The sequence below is a fragment of the Motacilla alba genome, chromosome 4 (genome assembly GCF_015832195.1).
Source record: "Motacilla alba alba isolate MOTALB_02 chromosome 4, Motacilla_alba_V1.0_pri, whole genome shotgun sequence".
Taxonomy (NCBI): Eukaryota; Metazoa; Chordata; class Aves; order Passeriformes; family Motacillidae; genus Motacilla; species Motacilla alba.
Window position 1 is genome coordinate 19,892,878 of NC_052019.1, and position 12,528 is coordinate 19,905,405.

Genomic DNA, 12,528 nt, shown 5'->3' on the forward strand with positions numbered 1-12,528 from the left:
GATGGGGCTCTGAGGAACCTTGTCTAGTGGGTGGGGTCCTTACCCATGGCAAGGAGGTTTTATCTTTATGGTTCCCTCAACACCAACCATGCTGTGATTTTATGACTCTATAACTTCACATTGCAGATTCTATCACGATAGTATATTCTAATAGATAAAACAGTATAATATTTAAAACTAATGTCCTATTAGTTAGTCAATATTTTAGTCTATTACCCTAATTCTTCTGCTTAGTCACCTATATTGGTATCATGCAAAATTGTCAGAAAAATTATGTCAAAAAAACCTTTACCATTCATGATAAATGGAACCAGGGAATAGAGAATATTGTTGATAACTCCAGAGAGAAACTATATTGCATTTCTCTTTTGTGCATAACCAATCTGTATATATTATGCCCAGATCAACAGTTTGAAAGTTCAAAGATTTTTTTTTTCATTCAGGAAAAAAAAAATGTATTTGGGGAGTTTTTGTTTTCATTTAACAGTGACACCATTCTACATAAACAACCTTAGTTTTCCTTAGACTTCTTGTTAAACTTCTCCCCTTATAGAAGGTTAAAGTCTCTTAAATCCCATCTCATTCACAAAACATCAAATATTCCCTACTGATGTATTTTTGTCTCTATCATTTATTTCTTTATTTACAATGAAAATTAATGATTTAAATAATTAAAGGATCTTTAAGAGTATGGAAAAATAAAATTCTTCCACTCATCATACACCAGAAGTGAACATAGGTAAGATGAAAATCAGTTTGTGAAGGAAACAATAGAAGAGATTTTTTTCAAGACTTTCACAAAGCTGTGCAAATGTGTCTTCAGCAGTGCTTAGTTATTGTGTGTTCTAAATGCAACACACATTGCTTTGACATCAGCCAGCCAAAAAAAAAAAAAAAAAAAAGAGACATCTATTTTATCACTATTTTATTTAAGAATCAAAAGTTGTAGAGAAACTGCCCACAAGAACTCAATTCAGATGCAAATTCACAAGTCCAAAGGGGTTCTGGGGTAAGAATCTACAGGATATTTTTTCATTAGGACAGCAATCCATTTTTATTTCTCTTTTAAGCGTTAGAAATATGATTTGGGTCTGTCAGTAAAAGTATTATGAAAAGAAGGATTGTAAGTTATTTTAAAATAGCCATTCAAACATCTAAAAAGTAATTTCTTATTGTTGAACCATATCTTTATTTATGTATGTGCATTTATGAATTAATTTCTTTATACTGTTATACACCAGCAGCAGTATCAAAATCAGTTTTGGTTTTCAGCTGAACTAATTTTTTTCCCCAAAGAAATACAGATATCCAATGTGTGACAACACATGGCCTAAAGATACACTGTTGATAATGATTTCCCAAGAGGTTAAATTATCTGCCAAAAAAAAAGATAAACCAAACTATCTATCACATTCCAATGGGCAGAGGTCAGTGTGACATCTGCCCTATCTATCTTCAAATTGTTTCTCAATTCATATACAGTGTTCCTCAGTTCCAAAATTTGTTTGAGCATAAAATTGCAGTAGCAATGAATTGAAATCTTCACTTTTTTCTTTTTTTTTAGCTGATATTGTGGCAAATTGCTTTTCAGCTGCAAAAGCAGCTTATTTAAGTTTTTTTCCTAGCATTGTTAGAAGTGAATAAAGTGGTCAGACACTGAGTACATTACATTGACCTTGCTACTAGAAGTCAGCAATAATGAGCAATTTATGAAGTATGATACCTATGCTCTAGTATCAAAAGTAATATTATCCAATGGATTTTTCAATTCGTACAGCAGCTTTTTTTTCTCCTTTTTCAGTTTTACTTTGCTGGTGGCACTAGCTTTTGAGGCCACCCTAACTTTTAATCCTCTTTTATAACAGGAATCAACTAGTACTCGGCTTGCCTGTCTACTTCATTCCTTTCCTGTAAGAGAATCTTTGAGAAACATAAAGAACTCTGGACTCAGCACAAGTTTCTGCAAACCTTCAGGCTGCAGCAAACTAAGTATGTACCTATCTGAGTTTCATTTTTGCAGACACTGGAGTAACTGGAACCAGAACAGAAGCTCACTACTATAATGATTTTTATTTGATCACTCATTACATTGATAACTTGTTACTGGTGCTTTTGGTCTTCTTTTCTTCTTACATGCTTACTAACCTCTTGAGTGAGTTTAGAGACTGAACTAATTGCTGCTCATAACATGTTAAAATTTGCAAATATATGTAGAGAGGGAAAAAAAGAGAAAATCATTATAATCAATGGGTGGTGTAAGACTTTATATATAAGAGCTAACGATATTGTGCTACTTTGAAAGGCATCACTCTTTTCAGCACATATCCAAAGCACAGCCCCATAATAGCTACCATGAATAAAATCAACTCTAACTCAGACAAAACCAGAAAATATGATCCATACTCTATCATATTTGATAGTATTTGTAATTGTGTATCATATTTGATACTGTGACTGAGCACATGTAAAGCCCTGAAAAACTTGCTCAATGAGACTTTTAAAATGGAATATTGGTGTTCATGTACTCTGAGTTAGATGCATGGGAGAAAATGGGAAGATATTTTCAAGAGATAAAACAGCAAAGAGAACTTCACTGGCCACCTTTGAAAATCAGAGGATTTTGGCAAAGGCTTAGAGCAGCATTCAATCAACATAAAACCCTTCTCAAAGTATTAATTTAGCCTACTCAATTTAGCAGACTCCGGGCTCATTTGATTGTAAGTTACTCAAAAATTCCAAGAAGAGAGAATTAGATTTAAAAAGAGGCAATAAAGACAGAAACTGTATATAAAAGGGCATAAATAGCTACCAACTCCTGGGTTTCAGCAGTGTTCAGCAGATAGAAATTCCAAGAGGAGGTAGTACAAAGACATGTGTGTGCCTTATGTTCAGCTTTAAATACCCCTGGGCTTTTCTGGGCCCATCCCTCAGGTAGGACTTCCACTCATTCGGCCCCTTGGGAGGTGGGTTAGAGGCTCCAGAAGCCGGTGTGGAGCATTGCCTCTGTTGTGCCAGGGATTGACAGGCACTGCTAGGCTGGGATACAGGTTCTAGGGATGGGGGTTGCAGAGCAAGGCACTGCCTTGCTAGGGTGAGGCCTGATCTGCTTCTTCCCCCATGCACATGCACCCCAAAATATCTTGAGACACCAATCTTTAGTCTTTCACAGCACTCACACAGTTTGCCCAAAGAGGCTCTGGGGTCTCCATCCCTGGAGATTTTCAAAAGCCATCCCAACACAGTCCTAAGAAAACAGCTTTTTGTGACCGAACCTGAGTAGGGGAGTTGGAGAAGGAGATCTTCAGAGGCCCCTCCAGCCTCAACCAATACTGTTATGGGAATGGAAAATTTGAGAACTGTACTATATTCACTGCATAACTGCAGAAATCCTATCTCCTTACGTTCTTCTGTACATCATCTGGCCTATGAGTATTTAACTTTAGCAGCAACTTCCAGAGACTTCTGCAGAGAAAATATTAGCTAATGCAGACTAAGGCAGACTCTTACCTAAGTGGTGGTGGGTTAACTCCAGCAGTCAGCTCAGTCCCACACATAGCCAGTCATTCACTGCCCTGCACTGGAAAAGTGGACAAGGGTTCAGAAACCACTTCTTGGAGGTGTTTAATGTAAAATTATATTTTTTTTTTTTAATATAGCAGTGAAATTTGCTATAAAATGAACAAGGTATATCTCACAGGTAGAGTAACTGTCAGTAACAGAAATTGAAGTACCAGCAAATTAGAAAACATTTAAAGAAGACATCACTGAACATATGATGGGAGAGGGATTTTTTTCTTTTTTTCATCCTGTTGATAAGTAAAACTAAAAGTTGCAATAGATACGTTGTTGTCTAAAAATGTGCAGCACTTTTGAAAACCAGTGAAAAATTTTGAAGGCAAGGGATTCCATGTATATTGGTTTTAATGCTCTGCTTCTTCTTTGCTGGCAAGTAAAGATATATTCTGCTGTTGGTAGCATGGTGAAAGGAATGTTAAACATTAGAGATTAACAGAAAACTGAACTGTATCATTGCTGTGTTCAGTTGTTTTGTGATTATATAGAGTTAGATGATAATGAATTTATGTTTCAAGGTAAGAAGAGGTGGTTCTAGAAATCAAAGTTTTTGTATAAGCAATAATACTTAATAAAAATCTTTAAAAAAAATCATTATCTATTCTATTTAAACTAAATTTCACTTACTCTTTCCATTTTTCTCTTTTTTCTTTATTTATGTATTGAGAAAAATTTTCCCTCCTTTTGTACAGTTCTGGTGTCATTACTGAAGAAGTTTTAGGAGCACCAAAGTCCTCAAAGGCATTTTTTTTCCAAATGCCAGAAGAAAGAATGTTCCTTAGCATAGATGTATAAATGTACAATAGATGTACATAGGTGTAAAAATAAGAGAAAGAAGCTCACAGCAGCCTGAACCAGTCTCTACACAGAATCTAATGGTAATCAATATTCTTTACCATAACAATTCTGTAGGAGGAAATGCAACTAAACCTATGAAGTTGTTTCTACTCCATTTTGTAAAATCATATGTTACCAAAATATAATGTATATATATGTCTGTATCATGGATTTCAGTCACTCTGTGTTGAGACTTAACTTCTCCATACTTCAAATCCTATTCCATAGTATATCTATGTCTAGAATATGCATCCTTTTAAAGATATTTTACACTGGTGATGTGAGAACTGAAACACTGGTGTTCTCACCCTGAGAAACTGAGCCATACTCAAGTATATTTAAATGAAGTATATTATTCTTTTTATCAAAGAATGAAGTCTAAGGAGAATTTGGGTTGGAACAATTGCTTCCATGACAACAAGAACATCATAAAGATTTTAAGCAAGACTGTTGGTACCACCTATTATTAAGGTTGGCCAGTGGTTCATGTTTTATGTTAATTATAACTTTGCACAGGTTAAATGATCTGAACTCATATTTTCCATGCTAAGTGAACACCTCAGAATGGAATAATTTGCCATTTTTTGGCATTTCTGTCATAAATGTTCAATCAAACATATCTGCTATTCCCAAGAAAGTGTCTGAGGAAAATTAGACAAAAGTAAATACTATTTCCTTGTATTACAATTTGCAATGCTACACATTTTGGAAAAGAGATTTTTACATAGTCTGTCAAGAATGCGTCTGTTGTTATCCCATTAACATCTTCAAATCTGCTCAAGGTATAAGACTCTAAAAAGTTTTCACTACAGAATAGATAACAATAAGCAATATAGAGGTGACCAAATCTTTCCTCAGAAAACTACTAGTGCCTGGAACTCCTGATAGCCATATTGGTACTGAATTCAGGAAACTCACCTTCTTAGGCTCTTTTTCATTAGAAGGCACATGAGACTAGCAACTAAAAGAGACAAGGTGAGTAGGTGGACAGAAAGCAAAAACTTGTGATAGCAAACAAATGACAAGGAAAGATCTGAGAATAAACAGAACAAAAGAAATTGGGATGACTGGTGAAAAGTCAATGTATTTGTATGAAACCTAAGTGATGACACAGAGAGCCTAGTTGAAAGAAAAATGGAAATGAGTGAAATAAGATGAGCTAGAGGAGAAAACTGATAGAAGGCAGAAAGGTTAATGACCAAATCACGAAAGAGGAAAAAACTGTGGCTCTGTACCCTTAAAATTACCCATGAAAGTCAAGGAGATTTTTATTCACATTTTGTTGATGAAAAACTAAGATTTGGAAGACTGTGATTTCTACAGCTCTTTGATGAACTGAACTATCTGACAGTCCATTGCGTGTGTATGCCATTGCATGTTGAGAGACTGAGACTAGATATCAGGAGAAAATTATTTACTGAAAGACGGGTTAAATATTGGAAGAAGTTCTCCATGAAAGGGGTGGAATCACCATCCCTGGAGTAGATGTGACACTTTGTGACACACTTCAATGCACCTGATGATCTTCAAAGCCTTTTCCAATCTTAATGATCCTGTGATGATATATTCTGATTATAAGGGATGGTTGAACAAGAGAGAAAAAGGCTACTTGCCCACCTTGCTACCTTCCTAGCTCAAAGGAATGCTTACAGAAAAGAGAAGACAGCTATTTCAGGCTGAGCAGTTGGTCAGCTTGAAAAGTGTCGTGTGAGGCAGGCGCTGAGGGGTAGCCTACAGTATAAGGGAGATTGAGACCTTGTTCAATACAAAGAGTTTGCTGTCAGATAGAAACAAAAGCCAAAGTGCTTTTGTGCAAGATAATTTTTTTTAAGACCTTGAGAAAATCTGTGGGGTTTTCTGACCCAGAGCACAGAGAGTTCTTTGATTCAAAAGCAAAGCTAGAAAAAAGGAGATGGTGCAGAAAAAGGAGCATTGTTTACAGCCTTCTCAGGTAATGTTGATGTTTGAAACAGAGAACATCTGTTGTTTTTTTTTTTTGGTTTTTTTTTTACAAAAAGGATTACCTTGTTTTAGTTTGTGTACTTTCTAAATAATGTATTTTTAAAGATGGAGAGCCTTTAACATCTTTTGGTAGGTTCACTTTAAGAAAGGAACATGGAGAGCTACTTGCCTCAAGATTCTCCTCTAACTGACTTTGCCAGAGTCTGGACATGCAAAAACTTTGTGATACAAAGTAAAAGAGCTGAATCACACCATTTACACCATTTTTTTTCATGCAGCAGATTTTGAGTTCCTCATTTTCTGAGAGTACAATTAATGCCATAAATGATGAACTAGATTAACTACAGGATGCCTGCAGCTGCATTTGAAACAGTGGGAACAGTAGCCCAAACCGAAGGGTTAAATACTTTAAGTTTCTAGATATTCAAACCAGTCTTTGATTTACCAGATAATGTATCTCAGTGTTCCAGTCACAAAAATGAGGATAATTCTACCTCTTCAGTTCTCAAACCCATTTGGAACATAAATTCAATACTCTCTTGTGAGGCGGTGAAATACCATGAAGTCATGGGTAGTATAACAGGTAGTTAAGATTACCAAGCTTGTTAACAAATCAGAGCAGGTTTTTGCTGGTGTGAAATGAATAAACGTGGGCATTACATTGAGTAATGCTATGCTCAAAGCACTGCATATGAACTCTATCACGAAGAAGGCAAAAACACAAGAGGGAACAGCAGAACAAGTAACACAGGACAAGATCAGAGGTCTCCTCCTTGCTAACTGATAATTTTCATCACAAGATGAAACCCATACTTTTTATATTCAAAGTGGAGTGTTAGCTCAAGTGCCAGCTACCTGAAAATTTCATCCATCAATGGCTGCTAATACTCAGTCTGTACTCCATGGTTACTAGAGTATAGTAATTAGAGCTGTAGGTTTAATCTTACGCTCCAGATAAACTTCATTAACAGAAGCATATTACTCCATGAATATATTTCAGAATTCCAAGGAAAGACAAAATGTGCGTTCTCTACTGTCCAGTTGATATTACATACTAACCTGGTCAAACAGAGAGACTTTGCAGAATGGACTCAAATAAAAATCAAATGTCACTGTTGAATGGGATGAGGGGAGTGGAACACTGTCAGCAACAGTTATTTATTCCTACATACAGTAAATTCTGACAGCTAGCATATTTTAAGACAAAGTGAGACAAAGCAAAACTATACACGACCTGTATGATTTCTTTTTTTATCAACTTCTTCTGGTAGTATAATTTAGAACAATAAACTCTCTGTATTTTTGTTATTAAACAAGGTTGGGGGTGATATGTCTACCTTCATTTCATGTTTACGTTCTATTTCCAGTGGAGATATAGAGGGTTTCTTATTTATACAAGGCATTATATACTTTAGAGAGTAATATTCTTATTATAGTCATTCTTTACTTTAATTTCTCTTTGATTTCCCCTAGGCAGAACTTTGTTTGTAAATATTTATCTGAATTTTAAGCAATATTCTAATACAGCTTTCAAAAAAGGTCTTTGTCACTCTTTTCATATCTTGCTCATACTTACAATGTTCTTTCTCAAACAGTTGCCGTATATGTAATCCTAAAATCTGCTTTAATCCCTGAAAGAAGCTTGTTGGAGCTTATCAGTGTGGATTTGGAAGATATGTATAACCAACTCTACACATGATTAGAATCTGGGTCTGTAGACTTACTAAACCAGCTGACTCCCCTGTCTTCAGCAAAAAAACCTTTTTAGCACTGCAGCAGAAAATAAAGCATCAGAGCCTTATTTAGAAAAACTTAAATCCTTCTGTTTTCTGAGAAAACGGTACCATTTTCTTCACACTTGCATCCATGCTCCATGTGCCTGCAGTGGTAACCTGCCTTTTAGTCAGTGAGATACAGACCTTTAAAACAGGTCACAGAACTATTAAAATATTCTGTAGCATCTCAAACTGCTGTTAATAATGAATTATAATCACTGTTTTTAAATATAATATCAAACTATTCTATAGATGAACATAAAATCTAGAAAATATTTTCATTTTTAACCTCTTTGTTCTGTTGTGCAAGCCCCAGAATAAATGCGAGAGGTACAAGATTGTCTCTGTATCTTCTTGATACAAGAAATTTTTTAATCTGGGCTTCTAGCATTCAAATTTGCAGATGACATTATTTCAAATAATGTTAAAATGCCAGTAAAAGTGGAAACAATATTGTTACACTATTGCTAACTTTGCAGGCACAGAAGAACATTCTAGAGATGTGCCTTGCTAACTAATTAGTTTTAGCTACTTGATATCAGTAAGGCTTTCTGCACAAAGAATAACCACATAAAAATTATGTATAATTATTTTATAATAGGTACACTATGTCTAGCTGAAGTCCAGGTTCAGTTTGTAAATCACTGTATGTGCAGAAAATATTTTTCATGAATGCTTTGCAATCCCTAGTAATGCAATTAACTAATTACTGGGAGCACTTACTTAGACATGTAAATGTGTACTACTTTATGAAGTTAGTTTACCCTTATAAATATTAAATCACATAAACAAAGTTCTATCTTCAGGCTAACTTCAATAGATTAAAAGAAAATTCAGAGCCAATTTAGAGACCTCCTGTGCTGTTTCATTGCTTTTAGATATTTTAAGCCAAAGTATTAAATATTTTTATTATAGAGTGAACAGTGGCAGAGCTAAAAATATGCTAATATTCCTGACTTGTATTACGTACTTTGTAAATTTGTTTCAATATTTTGCTCCAATAACTTTCACTGAAATATTTTGAGCTACAAATGCAACTGACTTAAAACTCACAATATGTTCAACAAAACAACTCAATGCTATGTAATGCTACGTTTTTTTTCATTACATATCTTCAGAGTGTGTCTTTATGATTAGGGGGAATTTAATATATTAGAATTGAAAAATGCAATAATAGAAAACCTTAGGATTAAAGCTATGGAACTGAAAAAAGATGCATTGATTGATTCATTGACTCTTCAGAGTTGGATAGCAGATGTTTTCTGTTTCACAAAAGTTAGGGTTAGGAGAGATGGAGAGCTTTCAGAGGAGGAAGTTAAAACATAATTGAATTCTTTGAACAAAGATATAAAAAACAAAAGTAATAAATTACTAAAAATAATGCCAGAAAAACCCAACATAAACTCTATAAATTCAATAAGAAATTAATGAATGGATAAGAACACTTTAATGCTTAAGCACAGCACTTAAGAAACAGCTGAATTCTTTACTTTAATATGGAGACTTTGGAAGACCTTGGAGGGCATGGTTATATGACATAGTCAGCTGGAATTAAAAAGAATGCATGTGAGCCTTTATTATTTGCTATAAAATATAGGTTCTGCTTGTAAAATGGCAACAGTAATAATTGTCAAACGCAGTAAAATGCATGTGTCATTCAAACGCACATTAAAAATCCCTGTTGGTTCACCAAAGTACCTTCTGAAGACTCTGTTCCTTGGCCTGTCAGTATTTTGTCCGTGATCTTGTCTAAGACATCTAATTTATTTAAATCTCCACTTTGCACATGTAAAACATTAAGTCAAAATATATCTAAGTATTTAATATTTCATGTACTCATCCAGATATGGAAGATGCACAGAAGCAGATCTGACAGGAACAGTTTATTTGAGCAATATGAATAAAATTTTTGTTTTAAAACATGTTTTATGTCTAATCTAGTTAGAAAATTTGAGAGTGGGCATAACAGAGCTATTGGAAATATATTTTCAGTAGGGAGGTTATACTTGTTAATGAGTTTCTACTTAAAAAAAAAAACAAAACCCCAAACAAAAATCCAGACATTTAAACCATAATGACTCTGCTTACTTTTTAGACTACCTGGTAGCCACCATGCACACCAGAAAATATAAAAAAAGGTATTTTTATAAGGCATTCTTGGTCTAATGTAATCTCTAGAAATCTGCCAAATTTCATTATTTTTTTATGTCTCTCTTTTTTCTGAAGTTTACACATTCAAAGTTTCTGCCTAAATCAACAGAACACTGATATCTTCAGTTCTCTGACTGAGTCTCTAAAGGAAAGACTATTACAGCTACCATGACAATGGTACTTAAGGCTCCACTATAAAGTACTAACTTATTTAATTTCCACCTCATTCACAGTGTAAAGTCTGAAGCCCTATTTGTTAAATCCCTCTTACATACCTCTGATGTTGCATTTATTATTTATGCAAACGCCAGTATATGTAATGAAAACAAAAATCTGTCAGATCAAAGTAACAACATTCTACAAGATATCACTTAAATGTAACACGGAGCAAAAGGATACTGAAAAGTAGAATTAACCTTGAGAAGTTTGATTATCATTCAGTAATAAGATTAACTAATAGATTAGAGGGTTTTCAGGGTTTCCAAATTTCCTGTCTCTTCCAGGTCCTTGAAACTGAATGAGCATAGTCAGGATGTCTTTTAGTCTATGGTATACCTACGGATGAAGATTACATACCCCTTGAAAGTGAAGTTCTGAATTATTGTTTATTTAGAGATTCAAAGAGTAGCTGGGTTCACACAGCTTTATTGAATGGACAATCCATTCTACATTTCTCTAAGGGATTGAGGGAATGAATAAACAGAATGAAAATAGGAACCTTCCTAAAGCACAGCAAAGGGTTTCTGGGAAATGGAAATATTAGTATACTTATTTATAAGCTTGATTCATATTTTACAATGCTAGCTTAACTTTCACCTGTGTGAAATTCACTGCGCTCCTGCATCAGTAATTCATTATAAGGGACTTAGAATTTTAAATATACACCAACTTTAAGTATATGCTGAATTTAAGTATATACTAACAAATGTGTTATACAACTGCTCCCAAGGAGAACCTTGTGAGATGTTTCCACAATACACTTGTCAGTGATTGCTTCACCTGCTATTGCTTTCTGAGCAAGTGCTGAGTTTACCAAGGACCAAAATCTTAGCAAATGGAGAAAGACCATATGACACAGATTTACTAGTACAGACCTAGATATTCAGCCACGTGTCTGACACATGTCTGCAGTTACTTTCCAGCATATATTCCTTGCTTTTCACAACTGCTACTTAAATATCCTTCTTGGATAATGACGGCATACTTTTTTTTTCTTTATTAATATTACCACTTTTGGTATTATTTCCTATCTCTAACATATATTGTACTGTTTTACTTACAAATGGAGGTGAAAAAAACAGTGGAATATCTTTTCCTCTGAGTCTGATGTAAATGGTTCATTTGATTCTGTACAAATTTATCTTACTCTTTATTATTACATACTGATTTATTCTTCATGTGAATTTTATATCCAGCGTTGTCATCATATTCCTTTGGGAGGTTATTGTTTTTCTTCTCCCACCCCTTGATTTTACACACCCTCCAGCTCTAATTTTTGAATGCTTTTCTTAGGAGAAGGTTGTGTTGTATCACCAATATTCACTTTGCAAGTACTGTTTTCTGCTGTTTAGACATTCAGCATCTCAAAAAGGGCATAGTACACAGAAAAGTTGAAAGTTTTACTATGCCTTGCATACCATTTCATGACTTTTTCTCTACCTTTCCTCATGATCAATTGATACTGAGGAGTGCTCTCAAATCAAGGGATCTTAAAAAGAGTGTTCATCTATATATTCAGTATAAGTCAGGTACTTAATTTCTTTCTGAAGCAACCCTAATTAACTATCTATCACAGAAAAAAATTATCAGTTTAAAAATATCTACTATCAAATAAGATTTCTTCTATTGAAATCTTTGGCTGTAAAAATCAGTCTTATTGCATCCTTTTAGGTTTATAGTCATTAGAAACATGATACTTTAAAAAAAAGTGTCATTTTTATATCAGTTCTATTTAGCAATGGAATGATGATTAAAAACATGTAGAACAGAACTAGAAGCTGAACTATATTCATAAGAGGAAGTAAACACGAATTTATCTCTAATGAAAATAAATGTGATCTTTTATAAGACTGCACTGAAAAAAAAAAAAAAAGCCACCAAAATACTGGACCCATAGTACTCATCAGGGGTAGTAAAAATCAAGTGATTTTTCTGAAGCTCAAAACTATATTGACCTGAATTTTTCTGCTGATGTAATTTGTTCATTTTTTTTGCCTGCTAGAGCCAAATG

General features: G+C 34.2%; 1 long non-coding RNA gene across 3 annotated transcripts in view; it reads right to left on the reverse strand.

Moving 5' to 3' along the window:
* Positions 1-12,528, reverse strand: part of LOC119700214 — a 181,001-nt gene that overhangs the window by 129,635 nt on the left and 38,838 nt on the right. For all 3 annotated transcript variants that reach the window (XR_005256707.1, XR_005256706.1, XR_005256705.1), the window contains exon 5: positions 3,508-3,577. This is a non-coding gene — a long non-coding RNA (uncharacterized LOC119700214). The remainder of the gene's footprint in view (positions 1-3,507; positions 3,578-12,528) is intronic.